This window comes from Falco cherrug, unplaced genomic scaffold, assembly GCF_023634085.1.
Source record: "Falco cherrug isolate bFalChe1 unplaced genomic scaffold, bFalChe1.pri scaffold_53, whole genome shotgun sequence".
Classification (NCBI taxonomy): domain Eukaryota; kingdom Metazoa; phylum Chordata; class Aves; order Falconiformes; family Falconidae; genus Falco; species Falco cherrug.
Genome location: NW_026599492.1, coordinates 106,611 through 134,499, shown reverse-complemented (window position 1 = coordinate 134,499; position 27,889 = coordinate 106,611).

The following is a 27,889-nucleotide window of genomic DNA, read 5'->3' as shown; positions in this document are numbered from 1 at the left end:
CACCCCATGCACAACTCCACCGAGGAAGGTGCCAGAAACGAGTTCTGTTGGTAGTTTTTACACTACCCCGGTAGGCAAGAGAAAGGCACCACAAAACTTGTTCTACCTGCTTTCTGGGCTGAGATGGAGAATCGCTGAATTTTGGACTCGGCTGGTGACAAAATGTTCCAAACACACCCCATGCACAACTCCACCGGGGAAGGTGCCAGAAACGAGTTCTGTTGGTAGTTTTTACAGTACCCCAGTAGGCAGCTGAAAGGCACCACAAAAGTTTTTCTACCTGCTTTCTGGGCTGAGATGGGGATCAGCTGAATTTTGGACTCGGCTGCTGACAAAATGTTCCAAACACACCCCATGCACAACTCCACCGGGGAAGGTGCCAGAAACGAGTTCTGTTGGTAGTTTTTACAGTACCCCGGTAGGCAGCTGAAAGGCACCGCAAAACTTGTTGTACCTGCTTTCTGGGCTGACATGGGGAACGACTGAATTTTGGACTCGGCTGGTGACAAAATGTTCCAAACACACCCCATGCACAACTCCACCGGGGAAGGTGCCAGAAACGAGTTCTGTTGGTAGTTTTTACACTACCCCGGTAGGCAGCTGAAAGGCACCACAAAACTTGTTCTACCTGCTTTCTGGGCTGAGATGGGGAACGGCTGTATTTTGGACTCGGCTGCTGACAAAATGTTCCAAACACACCCCATGCACACCTCCACCGGGGAAGGTGCCAGAAACGAGTTCTGTTGGTAGTTTTTACACTACCCCGGTAGGCAGCTGAAAGGCACCACAAAACTTGTTCTACCTGCTTTCTGGGCTGAGATGGGGAACGGCTGAATTTTGGACTCGGCTGGTGAAAAAATGTTCCAAACACACCCCATGCACAACTCCACCGAGGAAGGTGCCAGAAACGAGTTCTGTTGGTAGTTTTTACACTACCCCGGTAGGCAGCTGAAAGGCACCACAAAACTTGTTCTACCTGCTTTCTGGGCTGAGATGGGGAACGGCTGAATTTTGGACTCGGCTGGTAACAAAATGTTCCAAACACACCCCATGCACACCTCCACCGGGGAAGGTGCCAGAAACGAGTTCTGTTGGTAGTTTTTACAGTACCCCGGTAGGCAGCTGAAAGGCACCACAAAAGTTTTTCTACCTGCTTTCTGGGCTGAGATGGGGATCAGCTGAATTTTGGACTCGGCTGCTGACAAAATGTTCCAAACACACCCCATGCACAACTCCACCGGGGAAGGTGCCATAAACGAGTTCTGTTGGTAGTTTTTACACTACCCCGGTAGGCAGCTGAAAGGCACCACAAAACTTGTTGTACCTGCTTTCTGGGCTGAGATGGAGAATCGCTGAATTTTGGACTCGGCTGGTGACAAAATGTTCCAAACACACCCCATGCACACCTTCACTGGCAAAGGTGCCAGAAACGAGTTCTGTTGGTAGTTTTTACACTACCCCAGTAGGCAGCTGAAAGGCACCACAAAACTTGTTGTACCTGCTTTCTGGGCTGAGATGGGGAACGGCTGAATTTTGGACTCGGCTGGTGACAAAATGTTCCAAACACACCCCATGCACACCTCCACCGGGGAAGGGGCCAGAAACGAGTTCTGTTGGTAGTTTTTACACTACCCCGGTAGGCAGCTGAAAGGCACCACAAAACTTGTTGTACCTGCTTTCTGGGCTGAGATGGGGAATCGCTGAATTTTGGACTCGGCTGGTGACAAAATGTTCCAAACACACCCCATGCACAACTCCACCGGGGAAGGTGCCAGAAACGAGTTCTGTTGGTAGTTTTTACACTACCCCGGTAGGCAGCTGAAAGGCACCACAAAACTTGTTGTACCTGCTTTCTGGGCTGAGATGGGGAACGGCTGAATTTTGGACTCGGCTGGTGACAAAATGTTCCAAACACACCCCATGCACAACTCCACCGAGGAAGGTGCCAGAAACGAGTTCTGTTGGTAGTTTTTACACTACCCCGGTAGGCAGCTGAAAGGCACCACAAAAAGTTTTTCTACCTGCTTTCTGGGCTGAGATGGGGAACAGCTGAGTTTTGGACTCGGCTGCTGACAAAATGTTCCAAACACCCCCCATGCACAACTCCACCGAGGAAGGTGCCAGAAACGAGTTCTGTTGGTAGTTTTTACACTCACCGGTAGGCAGCTGAAAGGCACCACAAAACTTGTTGTACCTGCTTTCTGGGCTGAGATGGGGAATCGCTGAATTTTGGACTCGGCTGGTAACAAAATGTTCCAAACACACCCCATGCACAGCTCCACCGGGGAAGGTGCCAGAAACGAGTTCTGTTGGTAGTTTTTACACTACCCCCGGTAGGCAGCTGAAAGGCACCACAAAAGTTTTTCTACCTGCTTTCTGGGCTGAGATGGGGAACAGCTGAATTTTGGACTCGGCTGGTGACAAAATGTTCCAAAACACACCCCATGCACAACTCCACCGAGGAAGGTGCCAGAAACGAGTTCTGTTGGTAGTTTTTACACTACCACCGGTAGGCAGCTGAAAGGCACCACAAAACTTGTTCTAACCTGCTTTCTGGGCTGAGATGGGGAACGGCTGAATTTTGGACTCGGCTGGTGAAAAAATGTTCCAAACACACCCCATGCACAACTCCACGAGGAAGGTGCCAGAAACGAGTTCTGTTGGTAGTTTTTACACTACCCCAGTAGGCAGCTGAAAGGCACCACAAAAGTTTTTCTACCTGCTTTCTGGGCTGAGATGGGGAATAGCTGAATTTTGGACTCGGCTGCTGACAAAATGTTCCAAACACACCCATGCACAACTCCACCGGGGAAGGTGCCAGAAACGAGTTCTGTTGGTAGTTTTTACACTACCCCGGTAGGCAGCTGAAAGGCACCACAAAAGTTTTTCCTACCTGCTTTCTGGGCTGAGATGGGGAACGGCTGAATTTTGGACTCGGCTGCTGACAAAATGTTCCAAACACACCCCATGCACAACTCCACCGGGGAAGGTGCCAGAAAACGAGTTCTGTTGGTAGTTTTTACACTACCCCGGTAGGCAGCTGAAAGGCACCACAAAACTTGTTGTACCTGCTTTCTGGGCTGAGATGAGAATCGCTGAATTTTGGACTCGGCTGGTGACAAAATGTTCCAAACACACCCCATGCACACCTTCACTGGCAAAGGTGCCAGAAACGAGTTCTGTTGGTAGTTTTTACACTACCCCGGTAGGCAGCTGAAAGGCACCACAAAAGTTTTTCTACCTGCTTTCTGGGCTGAGATGGGGAACGGCCGAATTTTGGACTCGGCTGGTGACAAAATGTTCCAAACACACCCCATGCACAACTCCACCGAGGAAGGTGCCAGAAACGAGTTCTGTTGGTAGTTTTTACACTACCCCGGTAGGCAGCTGAAAGGCACCAAAAAACTTGTTCTACCTGCTTTCTGGGCTGAGATGGGGAACAGCTGAATTTTGGACTCGGCTGCTGACAAAATGTTCCAAACACACCCCATGCACAACTCCACCGAGGAAGGTGCCAGAAACGAGTTCTGTTGGTAGTTATTACACTACCCCGGTAGGCAGCTGAAAGGCACCACAAAACTTGTTCTACCTGCTTTCTGGGCTGAGATGGGGAACAACTGAATTTTGGACTCGGCTGGTGACAAAATGTTCCAAACACACCCCATGCACACCTCCACCGGGGGAAGGTGCCAGAAACGAGTTCTGTTTGTAGTTTTTTACACTACCCCGGTAGGCAAGAGAAAGGCACCACAAAAACTTGTTCTACCTGCTTTCTGGGCTGAGATGGGGAACAGCTGAGTTTTGGACTCGGCTGCTGACAAAATGTTCCGAACACACCCCATGCACAACTCCACCGGGGAAGGTGCCAGAAACGAGTTCTGTTGGTAGTTTTTACACTACCCCGGTAGGCAGCTGAAAGGCACCACAAAAGTTTTTCTACCTGCTTTCTGGGCTGAGATGGGGAATCGCTGAATTTTGGACTCGGCTGCTGACAAAATGTTCCAAACACACCCCATGCACACCTTCACTGGCAAAGGTGCCAGAAAACGAGTTCTGTTGGTAGTTTTTACACTAAACCGGTAGGCAAGAGAAAGGCACCACAAAACTTGTTCTACCTGCTTTCTGGGCTGAGATGGAGAATCGCTGAATTTTGGACTCGGCTGGTGACAAAATATTCCAAACACACCCCATGCACAACTCCACCGGGGGAAGGTGCCAGAAACGAGTTCTGTTGGTAGTTTTTACAGTACCCCAGTAGGCAGCTGAAAGGCACCACAAAAGCTTTTCTACCTGCTTTCTGGGCTGAGATGGGGAACAGCTGAATTTTGGACTCGGCTGCTGACAAAATGTTCCAAACACACCCCATGCACAACTCCACCGGGGAAGGTGCCAGAAACGAGTTCTGTTGGTAGTTTTTACAGTACCCCGGTAGGCAGCTGAAAGGCACCACAAAACTTGTTGTACCTGCTTTCTGGGCTGAGATGGAGAATCGCTGAATTTTGGACTCGGCTGGTGACAAAATGTTCCAAACACACCCCATGCACAACTCCACCGGGGGAAGGGTGCCAGAAACGAGTTCTCTTGGTAGTTGTTACAGTACCCCGGTAGGCAGCTGAAAGGCACCACAAAAGTTGTTGTACCTGCTTTCTGGGCTGAGATGGGGAACGGCTGAATTTTGGACTCGGCTGGTGACAAAATGTTCCAAACACACCCCATGCACAACTCCACCGAGGAAGGTGCCAGAAACGAGTTCTGTTGGTAGGTTTTACACTACCCCGGTAGGCAGCTGAAAGGCACCACAAAACTTGTTGTACCTGCTTTCTGGGCTGAGATGGAGAATCGCTGAATTTTGGACTCGGCTGGTGACAAAATGTTCCAAACACACCCCATGCACAACTCCACCGGGGAAGGTGCCAGAAACGAGTTCTATTGGTAGTTTTTACAGTACCCCAGTAGGCAGCTGAAAGGCACCACAAAACTGGTTCTACCTGCTTTCTGGGCTGAGATGGGGATCAGCTGAATTTTGGACTCGGCTGCTGACAAAATGTTCCAAACACACCCCATGCACAACTCCACCGAGGAACGTGCCAGAAACGAGTTCTGTTGGTAGTTTTTACACTACCCCGGTAGGCAGCTGAAAGGCACCACAAAAGTTTTTCTACCTGCTTTCTGGGCTGAGATGGGGAACAGCTGAGTTTTGGACTCGGCTGCTGACAAAATGTTCCAAACACCCCCCATGCACAACTCCACCGAGGAAGGTGCCAGAAACGAGTTCTGTTGGTAGTTTTTAACTACCCCGGTAGGCAGCTGAAAGGCACCACAAAACTTGTTCTACCTGCTTTCTGGGCTGAGATGGGGAATCGCTGAATTTTGGACTCGGCTGGTAACAAAATGTTCCAAACACACCCCATGCACAGCTCCACCGGGGAAGGTGCCAGAAACGAGTTCTGTTGGTAGTTTTTACACTACCCCGGTAGGCAGCTGAAAGGCACCACAAAAGTTTTTCTACCTGCTTTCTGGGCTGAGATGGGGAACAGCTGAATTTTGGACTCGGCTGGTGACAAAATGTTCCAAACACACCCCATGCACAACTCCACCGAGGAAGGTGCCAGAAACGAGTTCTGTTGGTAGTTTTTACACTACCCCGGTAGGCAGCTGAAAGGCACCACAAAACTTGTTCTACCTGCTTTCTGGGCTGAGATGGGGAACAGCTGAGTTTTGGACTCGGCTGCTGACAAAATGTTCCAAACACACCCCATGCACAACTCCACCGAGGAAGGTGCCAGAAACGAGTTCTGTTGGTAGTTATTACACTACCCCGGTAGGCAGCTGAAAGGCACCACAAAACTTGTTCTACCTGCTTTCTGGGCTGAGATGGGGAACAACTGAATTTTGGACTCGGCTGGTGACAAAATGTTCCAAACACACCCCATGCACACCTCCACCGGGGAAGGTGCCAGAAACGAGTTCTGTTGGTAGTTTTTACACTACCCCGGTAGGCAAGAGAAAGGCACCACAAAACTTGTTCTACCTGCTTTCTGGGCTGAGATGGGGAACAGCTGAGTTTTGGACTCGGCTGCTGACAAAATGTTCCGAACACACCCCATGCACAACTCCACCGGGGAAGGTGCCAGAAACGAGTTCTGTTGGTAGTTTTTACACTACCCCGGTAGGCAGCTGAAAGGCACCACAAAAGTTTTTCTACCTGCTTTCTGGGCTGAGATGGGGAATCGCTGAATTTTGGACTCGGCTGGTGACAAAATGTTCCAAACACACCCCATGCACACCTTCACTGGCAAAGGTGCCAGAAACGAGTTCTGTTGGTAGTTTTTACACTAAACCGGTAGGCAAGAGAAAGGCACCACAAAACTTGTTCTACCTGCTTTCTGGGCTGAGATGGGGAACGGCTGAATTTTGGACTCGGCTGGTAACAAAATGTTCCAAACACACCCCATGCACACCTCCACCGGGGAAGGTGCCAGAAACGAGTTCTGTTGGTAGTTTTTACAGTACCCCGGTAGGCAGCTGAAAGGCACCACAAAAGTTTTTCTACCTGCTTTCTGGGCTGAGATGGGGATCAGCTGAATTTTGGACTCGGCTGCTGACAAAATGTTCCAAACACACCCCATGCACAACTCCACCGGGGAAGGTGCCATAAACGAGTTCTGTTGGTAGTTTTTACACTACCCCGGTAGGCAGCTGAAAGGCACCACAAAACTTGTTGTACCTGCTTTCTGGGCTGAGATGGAGAATCGCTGAATTTTGGACTCGGCTGGTGACAAAATGTTCCAAACACACCCCATGCACACCTTCACTGGCAAAGGTGCCAGAAACGAGTTCTGTTGGTAGTTTTTACACTACCCCAGTAGGCAGCTGAAAGGCACCACAAAACTTGTTGTACCTGCTTTCTGGGCTGAGATGGGGAACGGCTGAATTTTGGACTCGGCTGGTGACAAAATGTTCCAAACACACCCCATGCACACCTCCACCGGGGAAGGGGCCAGAAACGAGTTCTGTTGGTAGTTTTTACACTACCCCCGGTAGGCAGCTGAAAGGCACCACAAAACTTGTTGTACCTGCTTTCTGGGCTGAGATGGGGAATCGCTGAATTTTGGACTCGGCTGGTGACAAAATGTTCCAAACACACCCCATGCACAACTCCACCGGGGAAGGTGCCAGAAACGAGTTCTGTTGGTAGTTTTTTACACTACCCCGGTAGGCAGCTGAAAGGCACCACAAAACTTGTTGTACCTGCTTTCTGGGCTGAGATGGGGAACGGCTGAATTTTGGACTCGGCTGGTGACAAAATGTTCCAAACACACCCCATGCACAACTCCACCGAGGAAGGTGCCAGAAACGAGTTCTGTTGGTAGTTTTTACACTACCCCGGTAGGCAGCTGAAAGGCACCACAAAAGTTTTTCTACCTGCTTTCTGGGCTGAGATGGGGAACAGCTGAGTTTTGGACTCGGCTGCTGACAAAATGTTCCAAACACCCCCCATGCACAACTCCACCGGGGAAGGTGCCAGAAACGAGTTCTGTTGGTAGTTTTTACACTACCCCGGTAGGCAGCTGAAAGGCACCACAAAACTTGTTGTACCTGCTTTCTGGGCTGAGATGGGGAATCGCTGAATTTTGGACTCGGCTGGTAACAAAATGTTCCAAACACACCCCATGCACAGCTCCACCGGGGAAGGTGCCAGAAACGAGTTCTGTTGGTAGTTTTTACACTACCCCGGTAGGCAGCTGAAAGGCACCACAAAAGTTTTTCTACCTGCTTTCTGGGCTGAGATGGGGAACAGCTGAATTTTGGACTCGGCTGGTGACAAAATGTTCCAAACACACCCCATGCACAACTCCACCGAGGAAGGTGCCAGAAACGAGTTCTGTTGGTAGTTTTTACACTACCCCGGTAGGCAGCTGAAAGGCACCACAAAACTTGTTCTACCTGCTTTCTGGGCTGAGATGGGGAACGGCTGAATTTTGGACTCGGCTGGTGAAAAAATGTTCCAAACACACCCCATGCACAACTCCACCGAGGAAGGTGCCAGAAACGAGTTCTGTTGGTAGTTTTTACACTACCCCAGTAGGCAGCTGAAAGGCACCACAAAAGTTTTTCTACCTGCTTTCTGGGCTGAGATGGGGAATAGCTGAATTTTGGACTCGGCTGCTGACAAAATGTTCCAAACACACCCCATGCACACCTCCACCGGGAAAGGTGCCAGAAACGAGTTCTGTTGGTAGTTTTTACACTACCCCGGTAGGCAGCTGAAAGGCACCACAAAAGTTTTTCTACCTGCTTTCTGGGCTGAGATGGGGAACGGCTGAATTTTGGACTCGGCTGCTGACAAAATGTTCCAAACACACCCCATGCACAACTCCACCGGGGAAGGTGCCAGAAACGAGTTCTGTTGGTAGTTTTTACACTACCCCGGTAGGCAGCTGAAAGGCACCACAAAACTTGTTGTACCTGCTTTCTGGGCTGAGATGGAGAATCGCTGAATTTTGGACTCGGCTGGTGACAAAATGTTCCAAACACACCCCATGCACACCTTCACTGGCAAAGGTGCCAGAAATGAGTTCTGTTGGTAGTTTTTACACTACCCCGGTAGGCAGCTGAAAGGCACCACAAAAGTTTTTCTACCTGCTTTCTGGGCTGAGATGGGGAACGGCCGAATTTTGGACTCGGCTGGTGACAAAATGTTCCAAACACACCCCATGCACAACTCCACCGAGGAAGGTGCCAGAAACGAGTTCTGTTGGTAGTTTTTACACTACCCCGGTAGGCAGCTGAAAGGCACCAAAAAAACTTGTTCTACCTGCTTTCTGGGCTGAGATGGGGAACAGCTGAATTTTGGACTCGGCTGCTGACAAAATGTTCCAAACACACCCCATGCACAACTCCACCGAGGAAGGTGCCAGAAACGAGTTCTGTTGGTAGTTATTACACTACCCCGGTAGGCAGCTGAAAGGCACCACAAAACTTGTTCTACCTGCTTTCTGGGCTGAGATGGGGAACAACTGAATTTTGGACTCGGCTGGTGACAAAATGTTCCAAACACACCCCATGCACACCTCCACCGGGGAAGGTGCCAGAAACGAGTTCTGTTGGTAGTTTTTACACTACCCCGGTAGGCAAGAGAAAGGCACCACAAAACTTGTTCTACCTGCTTTCTGGGCTGAGATGGGGAACAGCTGAGTTTTGGACTCGGCTGCTGACAAAATGTTCCGAACACACCCCATGCACAACTCCACCGGGGAAGGTGCCAGAAACGAGTTCTGTTGGTAGTTTTTACACTACCCCCGGTAGGCAGCTGAAAGGCACCACAAAAGTTTTTCTACCTGCTTTCTGGGCTGAGATGGAGAATCGCTGAATTTTGGACTCGGCTGCTGACAAAATGTTCCAAACACACCCCATGCACACCTTCACTGGCAAAGGTGCCAGAAATGAGTTCTGTTGGTAGTTTTTACACTACCCCGGTAGGCAAGAGAAAGGCACCACAAAAGTTTTTCTACCTGCTTTCTGGGCTGAGATGGGGAACGGCCGAATTTTGGACTCGGCTGGTGACAAAATGTTCCAAACACACCCCATGCACAACTCCACCGAGGAAGGTGCCAGAAACGAGTTCTGTTGGTAGTTTTTACACTACCCCCGGTAGGCAGCTGAAAGGCACCAAAAAACTTGTTCTACCTGCTTTCTGGGCTGAGATGGGGAACAGCTGAATTTTGGACTCGGCTGCTGACAAAATGTTCCAAACACACCCCATGCACAACTCCACCGAGGAAGGTGCCAGAAACGAGTTCTGTTGGTAGTTATTACACTACCCCGGTAGGCAGCTGAAAGGCACCACAAAACTTGTTCTACCTGCTTTCTGGGCTGAGATGGGGAACAACTGAATTTTGGACTCGGCTGGTGACAAAATGTTCCAAACACACCCCATGCACACCTCCACCGGGGAAGGTGCCAGAAACGAGTTCTGTTGGTAGTTTTTACACTACCCCGGTAGGCAAGAGAAAGGCACCACAAAACTTGTTCTACCTGCTTTCTGGGCTGAGATGGGGAACAGCTGAGTTTTGGACTCGGCTGCTGACAAAATGTTCCGAACACACCCCATGCACAACTCCACCGGGGAAGGTGCCAGAAACGAGTTCTGTTGGTAGTTTTTACACTACCCCGGTAGGCAGCTGAAAGGCACCACAAAAGTTTTTCTACCTGCTTTCTGGGCTGAGATGGGGAATCGCTGAATTTTGGACTCGGCTGCTGACAAAATGTTCCAAACACACCCCATGCACACCTTCACTGGCAAAGGTGCCAGAAACGAGTTCTGTTGGTAGTTTTTACACTAAACCGGTAGGCAAGAGAAAGGCACCACAAAACTTGTTCTACCTGCTTTCTGGGCTGAGATGGAGAATCGCTGAATTTTGGACTCGGCTGGTGACAAAATATTCCAAACACACCCCATGCACAACTCCACCGGGGAAGGTGCCAGAAACGAGTTCTGTTGGTAGTTTTTACAGTACCCCAGTAGGCAGCTGAAAGGCACCACAAAAGCTTTTCTACCTGCTTTCTGGGCTGAGATGGGGAACAGCTGAATTTTGGACTCGGCTGCTGACAAAATGTTCCAAACACACCCCATGCACAACTCCACCGAGGAAGGTGCCAGAAACGAGTTCTGTTGGTAGTTTTTACACTACCCCAGTAGGCAGCTGAAAGGCACCACAAAAGTTTTTCTACCTGCTTTCTGGGCTGAGATGGGGAATCGCTGAATTTTGGACTCGGCTGCTGACAAAATGTTCCAAACACACCCCATGCACAACTCCACCGGGGAAGGTGCCAGAAACGAGTTCTCTTGGTAGTTGTTACAGTACCCCGGTAGGCAGCTGAAAGGCACCACAAAAGTTGTTGTACCTGCTTTCTGGGCTGAGATGGGGAACGGCTGAATTTTGGACTCGGCTGGTGACAAAATGTTCCAAACACACCCCATGCACAACTCCACCGAGGAAGGTGCCAGAAACGAGTTCTGTTGGTAGTTTTTACACTACCCCGGTAGGCAAGAGAAAGGCACCACAAAACTTGTTCTACCTGCTTTCTGGGCTGAGATGGAGAATCGCTGAATTTTGGACTCGGCTGGTGACAAAATGTTCCAAACACACCCCATGCACAACTCCACCGGGGAAGGTGCCAGAAACGAGTTCTATTGGTAGTTTTTACAGTACCCCAGTAGGCAGCTGAAAGGCACCACAAAACTGGTTCTACCTGCTTTCTGGGCTGAGATGGGGATCAGCTGAATTTTGGACTCGGCTGCTGACAAAATGTTCCAAACACACCCCATGCACAACTCCACCGGGGAAGGTGCCAGAAACGAGTTCTGTTGGTAGTTTTTACAGTACCCCAGTAGGCAGCTGAAAGGCACCACAAAAGCTTTTCTACCTGCTTTCTGGGCTGAGATGGGGAACAGCTGAATTTTGGACTCGGCTGCTGACAAAATGTTCCAAACACACCCCATGCACAACTCCACCGAGGAAGGTGCCAGAAACGAGTTCTGTTGGTAGTTTTTACACTACCCCAGTAGGCAGCTGAAAGGCACCACAAAAGTTTTTCTACCTGCTTTCTGGGCTGAGATGGGGAATCGCTGAATTTTGGACTCGGCTGCTGACAAAATGTTCCAAACACACCCCATGCACAACTCCACCGGGGAAGGTGCCAGAAACGAGTTCTCTTGGTAGTTGTTACAGTACCCCGGTAGGCAGCTGAAAGGCACCACAAAAGTTGTTGTACCTGCTTTCTGGGCTGAGATGGGGAACGGCTGAATTTTGGACTCGGCTGGTGACAAAATGTTCCAAACACACCCCATGCACAACTCCACCGAGGAAGGTGCCAGAAACGAGTTCTGTTGGTAGTTTTTACACTACCCCGGTAGGCAAGAGAAAGGCACCACAAAACTTGTTCTACCTGCTTTCTGGGCTGAGATGGAGAATCGCTGAATTTTGGACTCGGCTGGTGACAAAATGTTCCAAACACACCCCATGCACAACTCCACCGGGGAAGGTGCCAGAAACGAGTTCTATTGGTAGTTTTTACAGTACCCCAGTAGGCAGCTGAAAGGCACCACAAAACTGGTTCTACCTGCTTTCTGGGCTGAGATGGGGATCAGCTGAATTTTGGACTCGGCTGCTGACAAAATGTTCCAAACACACCCCATGCACAACTCCACCGAGGAACGTGCCAGAAACGAGTTCTGTTGGTAGTTTTTACACTACCCCGGTAGGCAGCTGAAAGGCACCACAAAAGTTTTTCTACCTGCTTTCTGGGCTGAGATGGGGAACAGCTGAGTTTTGGACTCGGCTGCTGACAAAATGTTCCAAACACCCCCCATGCACAACTCCACCGAGGAAGGTGCCAGAAACGAGTTCTGTTGGTAGTTTTTACACTACCCCGGTAGGCAGCTGAAAGGCACCACAAAACTTGTTCTACCTGCTTTCTGGGCTGAGATGGGGAATCGCTGAATTTTGGACTCGGCTGGTAACAAAATGTTCCAAACACACCCCATGCACAGCTCCACCGGGGAAGGTGCCAGAAACGAGTTCTGTTGGTAGTTTTTACACTACCCCGGTAGGCAGCTGAAAGGCACCACAAAAGTTTTTTCTACCTGCTTTCTGGGCTGAGATGGGGAATCGCTGAATTTTGGACTCGGCTGCTGACAAAATGTTCCAAACACACCCCATGCACACCTTCACTGGCAAAGGTGCCAGAAACGAGTTCTGTTGGTAGTTTTTACACTAAACCGGTAGGCAAGAGAAAGGCACCACAAAACTTGTTCTACCTGCTTTCTGGGCTGAGATGGAGAATCGCTGAATTTTGGACTCGGCTGGTGACAAAATATTCCAAACACACCCCATGCACAACTCCACCGGGGAAGGTGCCAGAAACGAGTTCTGTTGGTAGTTTTTACAGTACCCCAGTAGGCAGCTGAAAGGCACCACAAAAGCTTTTCTACCTGCTTTCTGGGCTGAGATGGGGAACAAATGAGTTTTGGACTCGGCTGCTGACAAAATGTTCCAAACACACCCCATGCACAACTCCACCGGGGAAGGTGCCAGAAACGAGTTCTGTTGGTAGTTTTTACAGTACCCCGGTAGGCAGCTGAAAGGCACCACAAAACTTGTTGTACCTGCTTTCTGGGCTGAGATGGAGAATCGCTGAATTTTGGACTCGGCTGGTGACAAAATGTTCCAAACACACCCCATGCACAACTCCACCGGGGAAGGTGCCAGAAACGAGTTCTGTTGGTAGTTGTTACAGTACCCCGGTAGGCAGCTGAAAGGCACCACAAAAGTTGTTGTACCTGCTTTCTGGGCTGAGATGGGGAACGGCTGAATTTTGGACTCGGCTGGTGACAAAATGTTCCAAACACACCCCATGCACAACTCCACCGAGGAAGGTGCCAGAAACGAGTTCTGTTGGTAGTTTTTACACTACCCCGGTAGGCAAGAGAAAGGCACCACAAAACTTGTTCTACCTGCTTTCTGGGCTGAGATGGAGAATCGCTGAATTTTGGACTCGGCTGGTGACAAAATGTTCCAAACACACCCCATGCACAACTCCACCGGGGAAGGTGCCAGAAACGAGTTCTATTGGTAGTTTTTACAGTACCCCAGTAGGCAGCTGAAAGGCACCACAAAACTGGTTCTACCTGCTTTCTGGGCTGAGATGGGGATCAGCTGAATTTTGGACTCGGCTGCTGACAAAATGTTCCAAACACACCCCATGCACAACTCCACCGAGGAACGTGCCAGAAACGAGTTCTGTTGGTAGTTTTTACACTACCCCGGTAGGCAGCTGAAAGGCACCACAAAAGTTTTTCTACCTGCTTTCTGGGCTGAGATGGGGAACAGCTGAGTTTTGGACTCGGCTGCTGACAAAATGTTCCAAACACACCCCATGCACAACTCCACCGAGGAAGGTGCCAGAAACGAGTTCTGTTGGTAGTTTTTACACTACCCCGGTAGGCAGCTGAAAGGCACCACAAAACTTGTTCTACCTGCTTTCTGGGCTGAGATGGGGAACGGCTGTATTTTGGACTCGGCTGGTAACAAAATGTTCCAAACACACCCCATGCACAGCTCCACCGGGGAAGGTGCCAGAAACGAGTTCTGTTGGTAGTTTTTACACTACCCCGGTAGGCAGCTGAAAGGCACCACAAAAGTTTTTCTACCTGCTTTCTGGGCTGAGATGGGGAACAGCTGAATTTTGGACTCGGCTGGTGACAAAATGTTCCAAACACACCCCATGCACAACTCCACCGGGGAAGGTGCCAGAAACGAGTTCTGTTGGTAGTTTTTACACTACCCCGGTAGGCAGCTGAAAGGCACCACAAAACTTGTTCTACCTGCTTTCTGGGCTGAGATGGGGAACGGCTGAATTTTGGACTCGGCTGGTGAAAAAATGTTCCAAACACACCCCATGCACAACTCCACCGAGGAAGGTGCCAGAAACGAGTTCTGTTGGTAGTTTTTACACTACCCCAGTAGGCAGCTGAAAGGCACCACAAAAGTTTTTCTACCTGCTTTCTGGGCTGAGATGGGGAATAGCTGAATTTTGGACTCGGCTGGTAACAAAATGTTCCAAACACACCCCATGCACACCTCCACCGGGAAAGGTGCCAGAAACGAGTTCTGTTGGTAGTTTTTACAGTACCCCGGTAGGCAGCTGAAAGGCACCACAAAAGTTTTTCTACCTGCTTTCTGGGCTGAGATGGGGAACGGCTGAATTTTGGACTCGGCTGCTGACAAAATGTTCCAAACACACCCCATGCACAACTCCACCGGGGAAGGTGCCAGAAACGAGTTCTGTTGGTAGTTTTTACACTACCCCGGTAGGCAGCTGAAAGGCACCACAAAACTTGTTGTACCTGCTTTCTGGGCTGAGATGGAGAATCGCTGAATTTTGGACTCGGCTGGTGACAAAATGTTCCAAACACACCCCATGCACACCTTCACTGGCAAAGGTGCCAGAAACGAGTTCTGTTGGTAGTTTTTACACTACCCCGGTAGGCAGCTGAAAGGCACCACAAAAGTTTTTCTACCTGCTTTCTGGGCTGAGATGGGGAACGGCCGAATTTTGGACTCGGCTGGTGACAAAATGTTCCAAACACACCCCATGCACAACTCCACCGAGGAAGGTGCCAGAAACGAGTTCTGTTGGTAGTTTTTACACTACCCCGGTAGGCAGCTGAAAGGCACCAAAAAACTTGTTCTACCTGCTTTCTGGGCTGAGATGGGGAACAGCTGAATTTTGGACTCGGCTGCTGACAAAATGTTCCAAACACACCCCATGCACAACTCCACCGAGGAAGGTGCCAGAAACGAGTTCTGTTGGTAGTTTTTACACTACCCCGGTAGGCAAGAGAAAGGCACCACAAAACTTGTTCTACCTGCTTTCTGGGCTGAGATGGAGAATCGCTGAATTTTGGACTCGGCTGGTGACAAAATATTCCAAACACACCCCATGCACAACTCCACCGGGGAAGGTGCCAGAAACGAGTTCTGTTGGAAGTTTTTACAGTACCCCAGTAGGCAGCTGAAAGGCACCACAAAAGCTTTTCTACCTGCTTTCTGGGCTGAGATGGGGAACAGCTGAATTTTGGACTCGGCTGCTGACAAAATGTTCCAAACACACCCCATGCACAACTCCACCGGGGAAGGTGCCAGAAACGAGTTCTGTTGGTAGTTTTTACAGTACCCCGGTAGGCAGCTGAAAGGCACCGCAAAACTTGTTGTACCTGCTTTCTGGGCTGACATGGGGAACGACTGAATTTTGGACTCGGCTGGTGACAAAATGTTCCAAACACACCCCATGCACAACTCCACCGGGGAAGGTGCCAGAAATGAGTTCTGTTGGTAGTTTTTACAGTACCCCGGTAGGCAGCTGAAAGGCACCACAAAACTTGTTCTACCTGCTTTCTGGGCTGAGATGGGGAACGGCTGTATTTTGGACTCGGCTGGTAACAAAATGTTCCAAACACACCCCATGCACAGCTCCACCGGGGAAGGTGCCAGAAACGAGTTCTGTTGGTAGTTTTTACAGTACCCCAGTAGGCAGCTGAAAGGCACCACATAAGTTTTTCTACCTGCTTTCTGGGCTGAGATGGGGAACAACTGAATTTTGGACTCGGCTGGTGACAAAATGTTCCAAACACACCCCATGCACAACTCCACCGAGGAAGGTGCCAGAAACGAGTTCTGTTGGTAGTTTTTACACTACCCCGGTAGGCAGCTGAAAGGCACCACAAAACTTGTTGTACCTGCTTTCTGGGCTGAGATGGGGAACGGCTGAATTTTGGACTCGGCTGGTGACAAAATGTTCCAAACACACCCCATGCACACCTCCACCGGGGAAGGGGCCAGAAACGAGTTCTGTTGGTAGTTTTTACACTACCCCGGTAGGCAGCTGAAAGGCACCACAAAACTTGTTCTACCTGCTTTCTGGGCTGAGATGGGGAACAGCTGAGTTTTGGACTCGGCTGGTGACAAAATGTTCCAAACACACCCCATGCACAACTCCACCGGGGAAGGTGCCAGAAACGAGTTCTGTTGGTAGTTTTTACACTACCCCGGTAGGCAGCTGAAAGGCACCACAAAACTTGTTCTACCTGCTTTCTGGGCTGAGATGGGGAATCGCTGAATTTTGGACTCGGCTGGTAACAAAATGTTCCAAACACACCCCATGCACAGCTCCACCGGGGAAGGTGCCAGAAACGAGTTCTGTTGGTAGTTTTTACACTACCCCGGTAGGCAGCTGAAAGGCACCACAAAAGTTTTTCTACCTGCTTTCTGGGCTGAGATGGGGAACAGCTGAATTTTGGACTCGGCTGGTGACAAAATGTTCCAAACACACCCCATGCACAACTCCACCGGGGAAGGTGCCAGAAACGAGTTCTGTTGGTAGTTTTTACACTACCCCGGTAGGCAGCTGAAAGGCACCACAAAACTTGTTCTACCTGCTTTCTGGGCTGAGATGGGGAACGGCTGAATTTTGGACTCGGCTGGTGAAAAAATGTTCCAAACACACCCCATGCACAACTCCACCGAGGAAGGTGCCAGAAACGAGTTCTGTTGGTAGTTTTTACACTACCCCAGTAGGCAGCTGAAAGGCACCACAAAAGTTTTTCTACCTGCTTTCTGGGCTGAGATGGGGAATAGCTGAATTTTGGACTCGGCTGGTAACAAAATGTTCCAAACACACCCCATGCACACCTCCACCGGGAAAGGTGCCAGAAACGAGTTCTGTTGGTAGTTTTTACAGTACCCCGGTAGGCAGCTGAAAGGCACCACAAAAGTTTTTCTACCTGCTTTCTGGGCTGAGATGGGGAACGGCTGAATTTTGGACTCGGCTGCTGACAAAATGTTCCAAACACACCCCATGCACAACTCCACCGGGGAAGGTGCCAGAAACGAGTTCTGTTGGTAGTTTTTACACTACCCCGGTAGGCAAGAGAAAGGCACCACAAAACTTGTTCTACCTGCTTTCTGGGCTGAGATGGAGAATCGCTGAATTTTGGACTCGGCTGGTGACAAAATGTTCCAAACACACCCCATGCACACCTTCACTGGCAAAGGTGCCAGAAACGAGTTCTGTTGGTAGTTTTTACACTACCCCGGTAGGCAGCTGAAAGGCACCACAAAAGTTTTTCTACCTGCTTTCTGGGCTGAGATGGGGAACGGCCGAATTTTGGACTCGGCTGGTGACAAAATGTTCCAAACACACCCCATGCACAACTCCACCGAGGAAGGTGCCAGAAACGAGTTCTGTTGGTAGTTTTTACACTACCCCGGTAGGCAGCTGAAAGGCACCAAAAAACTTGTTCTACCTGCTTTCTGGGCTGAGATGGGGAACAGCTGAATTTTGGACTCGGCTGCTGACAAAATGTTCCAAACACACCCCATGCACAACTCCACCGAGGAAGGTGCCAGAAACGAGTTCTGTTGGTAGTTTTTACACTACCCCGGTAGGCAAGAGAAAGGCACCACAAAACTTGTTCTACCTGCTTTCTGGGCTGAGATGGAGAATCGCTGAATTTTGGACTCGGCTGGTGACAAAATATTCCAAACACACCCCATGCACACCTCCACCGGGGAAGGTGCCAGAAACGAGTTCTGTTGGTAGTTTTTACAGTACCCCAGTAGGCAGCTGAAAGGCACCACAAAAGCTTTTCTACCTGCTTTCTGGGCTGAGATGGGGAACAGCTGAATTTTGGACTCGGCTGCTGACAAAATGTTCCAAACACACCCCATGCACAACTCCACCGGGGAAGGTGCCAGAAACGAGTTCTGTTGGTAGTTTTTACAGTACCCCGGTAGGCAGCTGAAAGGCACCGCAAAACTTGTTGTACCTGCTTTCTGGGCTGACATGGGGAACGACTGAATTTTGGACTCGGCTGGTGACAAAATGTTCCAAACACACCCCATGCACAACTCCACCGGGGAAGGTGCCAGAAACGAGTTCTGTTGGTAGTTTTTACAGTACCCCGGTAGGCAGCTGAAAGGCACCACAAAACTTGTTCTACCTGCTTTCTGGGCTGAGATGGGGAACGGCTGTATTTTGGACTCGGCTGGTAACAAAATGTTCCAAACACACCCCATGCACAGCTCCACCGGGGAAGGTGCCAGAAACGAGTTCTGTTGGTAGTTTTTACAGTACCCCAGTAGGCAGCTGAAAGGCACCACATAAGTTTTTCTACCTGCTTTCTGGGCTGAGATGGGGAACAACTGAATTTTGGACTCGGCTGGTGACAAAATGTTCCAAACACACCCCATGCACAACTCCACCGAGGAAGGTGCCAGAAACGAGTTCTGTTGGTAGTTTTTACACTACCCCGGTAGGCAGCTGAAAGGCACCACAAAACTTGTTCTACCTGCTTTCTGGGCTGAGATGGGGAACGGCTGAATTTTGGACTCGGCTGGTGACAAAATGTTCCAAACACACCCCATGCACACCTCCACCGGGGAAGGGGCCAGAAACGAGTTCTGTTGGTAGTTTTTACACTACCCCGGTAGGCAGCTGAAAGGCACCACAAAACTTGTTCTACCTGCTTTCTGGGCTGAGATGGGGAACAGCTGAGTTTTGGACTCGGCTGCTGACAAAATGTTCCAAACACACCCCATGCACAACTCCACCGGGGAAGGTGCCAGAAATGAGTTCTGTTGGTAGTTTTTACACTACCCCGGTAGGCAGCTGAAAGGCACCACTAAACTTGTTCTACCTGCTTTCTGGGCTGAGATGAGGAACGGCTGAATTTTGGACTCGGCTGGTAACAAAATGTTCCAAACACACCCCATGCACAACTCCACCGGGGAAGGTGCCAGAAACGAGTTCTGTTGGTAGTTTTTACACTACCCCGGTAGGCAGCTGAAAGGCACCACAAAACTTGTTCTACCTGCTTTCTGGGCTTAGATGGGGAACAGCTGAATTTTGGACTCGGCTGCTGACAAAATGTTCCAAACACACCCCATGCACAACTCCACCGGGGAAGGTGCCAGAAACGAGTTCTGTTGGTAGTTTTTACACTACCCCGGTAGGCAGCTGAAAGGCACCACAAAACTTGTTCTACCTGCTTTCTGGGCTGAGATGGGGAACGGCTGTATTTTGGACTCGGCTGGTAACAAAATGTTCCAAACACACCCCATGCACAGCTCCACCGGGGAAGGAGCCAGAAACGAGTTCTGTTGGTAGTTTTTACACTACCCCGGTAGGCAGCTGAAAGGCACCACAAAACTTGTTGTACCTGCTTTCTGGGCTGAGATGGGGATCAGCTGAAGTTTGGACTCGGCTGCTGACAAAATGTTCCAAACACACCCCATGCACAACTCCACCGGGGAAGGTGCCAGAAACGAGTTCTGTTGGTAGTTTTTACACTACCCCGGTAGGCAGCTGAAAGGCACCACAAAAGTTTTTCTACCTGCTTTCTGGGCTGAGATGGGGAACGGCTGAATTTTGGACTCGGCTGCTGACAAAATGTTCCAAACACACCCCATGCACACCTCCACCGGGGAAGGTGCCAGAAACGAGTTCTGTTGGTAGTTTTTACACTACCCCGGTAGGCAAGAGAAAGGCACCACAAAAGTTTTTCTACCTGCTTTCTGGGCTGAGATGGGGAACAGCTGAGTTTTGGACTCGGCTGCTGACAAAATGTTCCAAACACACCCCATGCACAACTCCACCGGGGAAGGTGCCAGAAACGAGTTCTGTTGGTAGTTTTTACACTACCCCGGTAGGCAGCTGAAAGGCACCACAAAACTTGTTCTACCTGCTTTCTGGGCTGAGAAGGAGAATCGCTGAATTTTGGACTCGGCTGGTGACAAAATGTTCCAAACACACCCCATGCACAACTCCACCGGGGAAGGTGCCAGAAACGAGTTCTGTTGGTAGTTTTTACACTACCCCGGTAGGCAAGAGAAAGGCACCACAAAAGTTTTTCTACCTGCTTTCTGGGCTGAGATGGGGAACAGCTGAGTTTTGGACTCGGCTGGTGACAAAATGTTCCAAACACACCCCATGCACACCTCCACCGGGGAAGGTGCCAGAAACGAGTTCTGTTGGTAGTTTTTACACTACCCCGGTAGGCAGCTGAAAGGCACCGCAAAACTTGTTGTACCTGCTTTCTGGGCTGAGATGGAGAATCGCTGAATTTTGGACTCGGCTGGTGACAAAATGTTCCAAACACACCCCATGCACAACTCCACCGGGGAAGGTGCCAGAAACGAGTTCTGTTGGTAGTTTTTACAGTACCCCGGTAGGCAGCTGAAAGGCACCACAAAACTTGTTCTACCTGCTTTCTGGGCTGAGATGGGGAACGGCTGAATTTTGGACTCGGCTGGTGACAAAATGTTCCAAACACACCCCATGCACAGCTCCACCGGGGAAGGTGCCAGAAACGAGTTCTGTTGGTAGTTTTTACACTACCCCGGTAGGCAAGAGAAAGGCACCACAAAACTTGTTCTACCTGCTTTCTGGGCTGAGATGGAGAATCGCTGAATTTTGGACTCGGCTGGTGACAAAATGTTCCAAACACACCCCATGCACAACTCCACCGGGGAAGGTGCCAGAAACGAGTTCTGTTGGTAGTTTTTACAGTACCCCAGTAGGCAGCTGAAAGGCACCACAAAAGCTTTTCTACCTGCTTTCTGGGCTGAGATGGGGAACAGCTGAATTTTGGACTCGGCTGCTGACAAAATGTTCCAAACACACCCCATGCACAACTCCACCAGCAAAGGTGCCAGAAACGAGTTCTGTTGGTAGTTTTTACAGTACCCCGGTAGGCAGCTGAAAGGCACCGCAAAACTTGTTGTACCTGCTTTCTGGGCTGAGATGGGGAACGACTGAATTTTGGACTCGGCTGGTGACAAAATGTTCCAAACACACCCCATGCACAACTCCACCGGGGAAGGTGCCAGAAACGAGTTCTGTTGGTAGTTTTTACAGTACCCCGGTAGGCAGCTGAAAGGCACCACAAAAGTTTTTCTACCTGCTTTCTGGGCTGAGATGGGGAACGGCTGTATTTTGGACTCGGCTGGTAACAAAATGTTCCAAACACACCCCATGCACAGCTCCACCGGGGAAGGTGCCAGAAACGAGTTCTGTTGGTAGTTTTTACAGTACCCCAGTAGGCAGCTGAAAGGCACCACATAAGTTTTTCTACCTGCTTTCTGGGCTGAGATGGGGAACAACTGAATTTTGGACTCGGCTGGTGACAAAATGTTCCAAACACACCCCATGCACAACTCCACCGGGGAAGGTGCCAGAAACGAGTTCTGTTGGTAGTTTTTACACTACCCCGGTAGGCAGCTGAAAGGCACCACAAAACTTGTTCTACCTGCTTTCTGGGCTGAGATGGGGAACGGCTGAATTTTGGACTCGGCTGGTGACAAAATGTTCCAAACACACCCCATGCACACCTCCACCGGGGAAGGGGCCAGAAACGAGTTCTGTTGGTAGTTTTTACACTACCCCGGTAGGCAGCTGAAAGGCACCACAAAACTTGTTCTACCTGCTTTCTGGGCTGAGATGGGGAACAGCTGAGTTTTGGACTCGGCTGGTGACAAAATGTTCCAAACACACCCCATGCACAACTCCACCGGGGAAGGTGCCAGAAATGAGTTCTGTTGGTAGTTTTTACACTACCCCGGTAGGCAGCTGAAAGGCACCACTAAACTTGTTCTACCTGCTTTCTGGGCTGAGATGAGGAACGGCTGAATTTTGGACTCGGCTGGTAACAAAATGTTCCAAACACACCCCATGCACAACTCCACCGGGGAAGGTGCCAGAAACGAGTTCTGTTGGTAGTTTTTACACTACCCCGGTAGGCAGCTGAAAGGCACCAGAAAACTTGTTCTACCTGCTTTCTGGGCTTAGATGGGGAACAGCTGAATTTTGGACTCGGCTGCTGACAAAATGTTCCAAACACACCCCATGCACAACTCCACCGGGGAAGGTGCCAGAAACGAGTTCTGTTGGTAGTTTTTACACTACCCCGGTAGGCAGCTGAAAGGCACCACAAAACTTGTTCTACCTGCTTTCTGGGCTGAGATGGGGAACGGCTGTATTTTGGACTCGGCTGGTAACAAAATGTTCCAAACACACCCCATGCACAGCTCCACCGGGGAAGGTGCCAGAAACGAGTTCTGTTGGTAGTTTTTACACTACCCCGGTAGGCAGCTGAAAGGCACCACAAAACTTGTTGTACCTGCTTTCTGGGCTGAGATGGGGATCAGCTGAAGTTTGGACTCGGCTGCTGACAAAATGTTCCAAACACACCCCATGCACAACTCCACCGGGGAAGGTGCCAGAAACGAGTTCTGTTGGTAGTTTTTACACTACCCCGGTAGGCAGCTGAAAGGCACCACAAAACTTGTTCTACCTGCTTTCTGGGCTGAGATGGGGAACGGCTGAATTTTGGACTCGGCTGCTGACAAAATGTTCCAAACACACCCCATGCACACCTCCACCGGGGAAGGTGCCAGAAACGAGTTCTGTTGGTAGTTTTTACACTACCCCGGTAGGCAAGAGAAAGGCACCACAAAAGTTTTTCTACCTGCTTTCTGGGCTGAGATGGGGAACAGCTGAGTTTTGGACTCGGCTGCTGACAAAATGTTCCAAACACACCCCATGCACAACTCCACCGGGGAAGGTGCCAGAAACGAGTTCTGTTGGTAGTTTTTACACTACCCCGGTAGGCAGCTGAAAGGCACCACAAAACTTGTTCTACCTGCTTTCTGGGCTGAGAAGGAGAATCGCTGAATTTTGGACTCGGCTGGTGACAAAATGTTCCAAACACACCCCATGCACAACTCCACCGGGGAAGGTGCCAGAAACGAGTTCTGTTGGTAGTTTTTACACTACCCCGGTAGGCAAGAGAAAGGCACCACAAAAGTTTTTCTACCTGCTTTCTGGGCTGAGATGGGGAACAGCTGAGTTTTGGACTCGGCTGCTGACAAAATGTTCCAAACACACCCCATGCACACCTCCACCGGGGAAGGTGCCAGAAACGAGTTCTGTTGGTAGTTTTTACACTACCCCGGTAGGCAGCTGAAAGGCACCGCAAAACTTGTTGTACCTGCTTTCTGGGCTGAGATGGAGAATCGCTGAATTTTGGACTCGGCTGGTGACAAAATGTTCCAAACACACCCCATGCACAACTCCACCGGGGAAGGTGCCAGAAACGAGTTCTGTTGGTAGTTTTTACACTACCCCAGTAGGCAGCTGAAAGGCACCACAAAACTTGTTCTACCTGCTTTCTGGGCTGAGATGGGGAACGGCTGAATTTTGGACTCGGCTGGTGAAAAAATGTTCCAAACACACCCCATGCACACCTCCACCGGGGAAGGTGCCAGAAACGAGTTCTGTTGGTAGTTTTTACACTACCCCGGTAGGCAGCTGAAAGGCACCACAAAAGTTTTTCTACCTGCTTTCTGGGCTGAGATGGGGAACAGCTGAGTTTTGGACTCGGCTGCTGACAAAATGTTCCAAACACACCCCATGCACAACTCCACCGGGGAAGGTGCCAGAAACGAGTTCTGTTGGTAGTTTTTACAGTACCCCAGTAGGCAGCTGAAAGGCATTACAAAAGTTTTTCTACCTGCTTTCTGGGCTGAGATGAGGAACAGCTGAATTTTGGACTCGGCTGGTAACAAAATGTTCCAAACACACCCCATGCACAACTCCACCGGGGAAGGTGCCAGAAACGAGTTCTGTTGGTAGTTTTTACACTACCCCGGTAGGCAGCTGAAAGGCACCACAAAACTTGTTGTACCTGCTTTCTGGGCTGAGATGGGGAATCGCTGAATTTTGGACTCAGCTGCTGACAAAATGTTCCAAACACACCCCATGCACAACTCCACCGGGGAAGGTGCCAGAAACGAGTTCTGTTGGTAGTTTTTACACTACCCCGGTAGGCAAGAGAAAGGCACCACAAAAGTTTTTCTACCTGCTTTCTGGGCTGAGATGGGGAATCGCTGAATTTTGGACTCAGCTGCTGACAAAATGTTCCAAACACACCCCATGCACAACTCCACCGGGGAAGGTGCCAGAAACGAGTTCTGTTGGTAGTTTTTACACTACCCCGGTAGGCAAGAGAAAGGCACCACAAAAGTTTTTCTACCTGCTTTCTGGGCTGAGATGGGGAACAGCTGAGTTTTGGACTCGGCTGCTGACAAAATGTTCCAAACACACCCCATGCACAACTCCACCGGGGAAGGTGCCAGAAACGAGTTCTGTTGGTAGTTTTTACAGTACCCCGGTAGGCAGCTGAAAGGCACCGCAAAACTTGTTGTACCTGCTTTCTGGGCTGAGATGGAGAATCGCTGAATTTTGGACTCGGCTGCTGACAAAATGTTCCAAACACACCCCATGCACAACTCCACCGGGGAAGGTGCCAGAAACGAGTTCTGTTGGTAGTTTTTACAGTACCCCGGTAGGCAGCTGAAAGGCACCGCAAAACTTGTTGTACCTGCTTTCTGGGCTGAGATGGAGAATCGCTGAATTTTGGACTCGGCTGGTGACAAAATGTTCCAAACACACCCCATGCACAACTCCACCGGGGAAGGTGCCAGAAACGAGTTCTGTTGGTAGTTTTTACACTACCCCGGTAGGCAAGAGAAAGGCACCACAAAACTTGTTCTACCTGCTTTCTGGGCTGAGATGGAGAATCGCTGAATTTTGGACTCGGCTGGTGACAAAATGTTCCAAACACACCCCATGCACAACTCCACCGGGGAAGGTGCCAGAAACGAGTTCTGTTGGTAGTTTTTACAGTACCCCAGTAGGCAGCTGAAAGGCACCACAAAACTGGTTCTACCTGCTTTCTGGGCTGAGATGGGGATCAGCTGAATTTTGGACTCAGCTGCTGACAAAATGTTCCAAACACACCCCATGCACAACTCCACCGGGGAAGGTGCCAGAAACGAGTTCTCTTGGTAGTTTTTACAGTACCCCGGTAGGCAGCTGAAAGGCACCACTAAACTTGTTCTACCTGCTTTCTGGGCTGAGATGGGGAACGGCTGAATTTTGGACTCGGCTGGTGACAAAATGTTCCAAACACACCCCATGCACAACTCCACCGGGGAAGGTGCCAGAAACGAGTTCTGTTGGTAGTTTTTACACTACCCCGGTAGGCAGCTGAAAGGCACCACAAAACTTGTTCTACCTGCTTTCTGGGCTGAGATGGGGAACGGCTGAATTTTGGACTCGGCTGGTGAAAAAATGTTCCAAACACACCCCATGCACAGCTCCACCGGCAAAGGTGCCAGAAACGAGTTCTGTTGGTAGTTTTTACAGTACCCCGGTAGGCAGCTGAAAGGCACCGCAAAACTTGTTGTACCTGCTTTCTGGGCTGACATGGGGAACGACTGAATTTTGGACTCGGCTGGTGACAAAATGTTCCAAACACACCCCATGCACAACTCCACCGGGGAAGGTGCCAGAAACGAGTTCTGTTGGTAGTTTTTACAGTACCCCGGTAGGCAGCTGAAAGGCACCACAAAAGTTTTTCTACCTGCTTTCTGGGCTGAGATGGGGAACGGCTGTATTTTGGACTCGGCTGGTAACAAAATGTTCCAAACACACCCCATGCACAGCTCCACCGGGGAAGGTGCCAGAAACGAGTTCTGTTGGTAGTTTTTACAGTACCCCAGTAGGCAGCTGAAAGGCACCACATAAGTTTTTCTACCTGCTTTCTGGGCTGAGATGGGGAACAGCTGAATTTTGGACTCGGCTGGTGACAAAATGTTCCAAACACACCCCATGCACAACTCCACCGAGGAAGGTGCCAGAAACGAGTTCTGTTGGTAGTTTTTACACTACCCCGGTAGGCAGCTGAAAGGCACCACAAAACTTGTTCTACCTGCTTTCTGGGCTGAGATGGGGAACGGCTGAATTTTGGACTCGGCTGGTGACAAAATGTTCCAAACACACCCCATGCACACCTCCACCGGGGAAGGGGCCAGAAACGAGTTCTGTTGGTAGTTTTTACACTACCCCGGTAGGCAGCTGAAAGGCACCACAAAACTTGTTCTACCTGCTTTCTGGGCTGAGATGGGGAACAGCTGAGTTTTGGACTCGGCTGGTGACAAAATGTTCCAAACACACCCCATGCACAACTCCACCGGGGAAGGTGCCAGAAATGAGTTCTGTTGGTAGTTTTTACACTACCCCGGTAGGCAGCTGAAAGGCACCACTAAACTTGTTCTACCTGCTTTCTGGGCTGAGATGAGGAACGGCTGAATTTTGGACTCGGCTGGTAACAAAATGTTCCAAACACACCCCATGCACAACTCCACCGGGGAAGGTGCCAGAAACGAGTTCTGTTGGTAGTTTTTACACTACCCCGGTAGGCAGCTGAAAGGCACCACAAAACTGGTTCTACCTGCTTTCTGGGCTTAGATGGGGAACAGCTGAATTTTGGACTCGGCTGCTGACAAAATGTTCCAAACACACCCCATGCACAACTCCACCGGGGAAGGTGCCAGAAACGAGTTCTGTTGGTAGTTTTTACACTACCCCGGTAGGCAGCTGAAAGGCACCACAAAACTTGTTCTACCTGCTTTCTGGGCTGAGATGGGGAACGGCTGTATTTTGGACTCGGCTGGTAACAAAATGTTCCAAACACACCCCATGCACAGCTCCACCGGGGAAGGTGCCAGAAACGAGTTCTGTTGGTAGTTTTTACACTACCCCGGTAGGCAGCTGAAAGGCACCACAAAACTTGTTGTACCTGCTTTCTGGGCTGAGATGGGGATCAGCTGAAGTTTGGACTCGGCTGCTGACAAAATGTTCCAAACACACCCCATGCACAACTCCACCGGGGAAGGTGCCAGAAACGAGTTCTGTTGGTAGTTTTTACACTACCCCGGTAGGCAGCTGAAAGGCACCACAAAACTTGTTCTACCTGCTTTCTGGGCTGAGATGGGGAACGGCTGAATTTTGGACTCGGCTGCTGACAAAATGTTCCAAACACACCCCATGCACACCTCCACCGGGGAAGGTGCCAGAAACGAGTTCTGTTGGTAGTTTTTACACTACCCCGGTAGGCAAGAGAAAGGCACCACAAAAGTTTTTCTACCTGCTTTCTGGGCTGAGATGGGGAACAGCTGAGTTTTGGACTCGGCTGCTGACAAAATGTTCCAAACACACCCCATGCACAACTCCACCGGGGAAGGTGCCAGAAACGAGTTCTGTTGGTAGTTTTTACACTACCCCGGTAGGCAGCTGAAAGGCACCACAAAACTTGTTCTACCTGCTTTCTGGGCTGAGAAGGAGAATCGCTGAATTTTGGACTCGGCTGGTGACAAAATGTTCCAAACACACCCCATGCACAACTCCACCGGGGAAGGTGCCA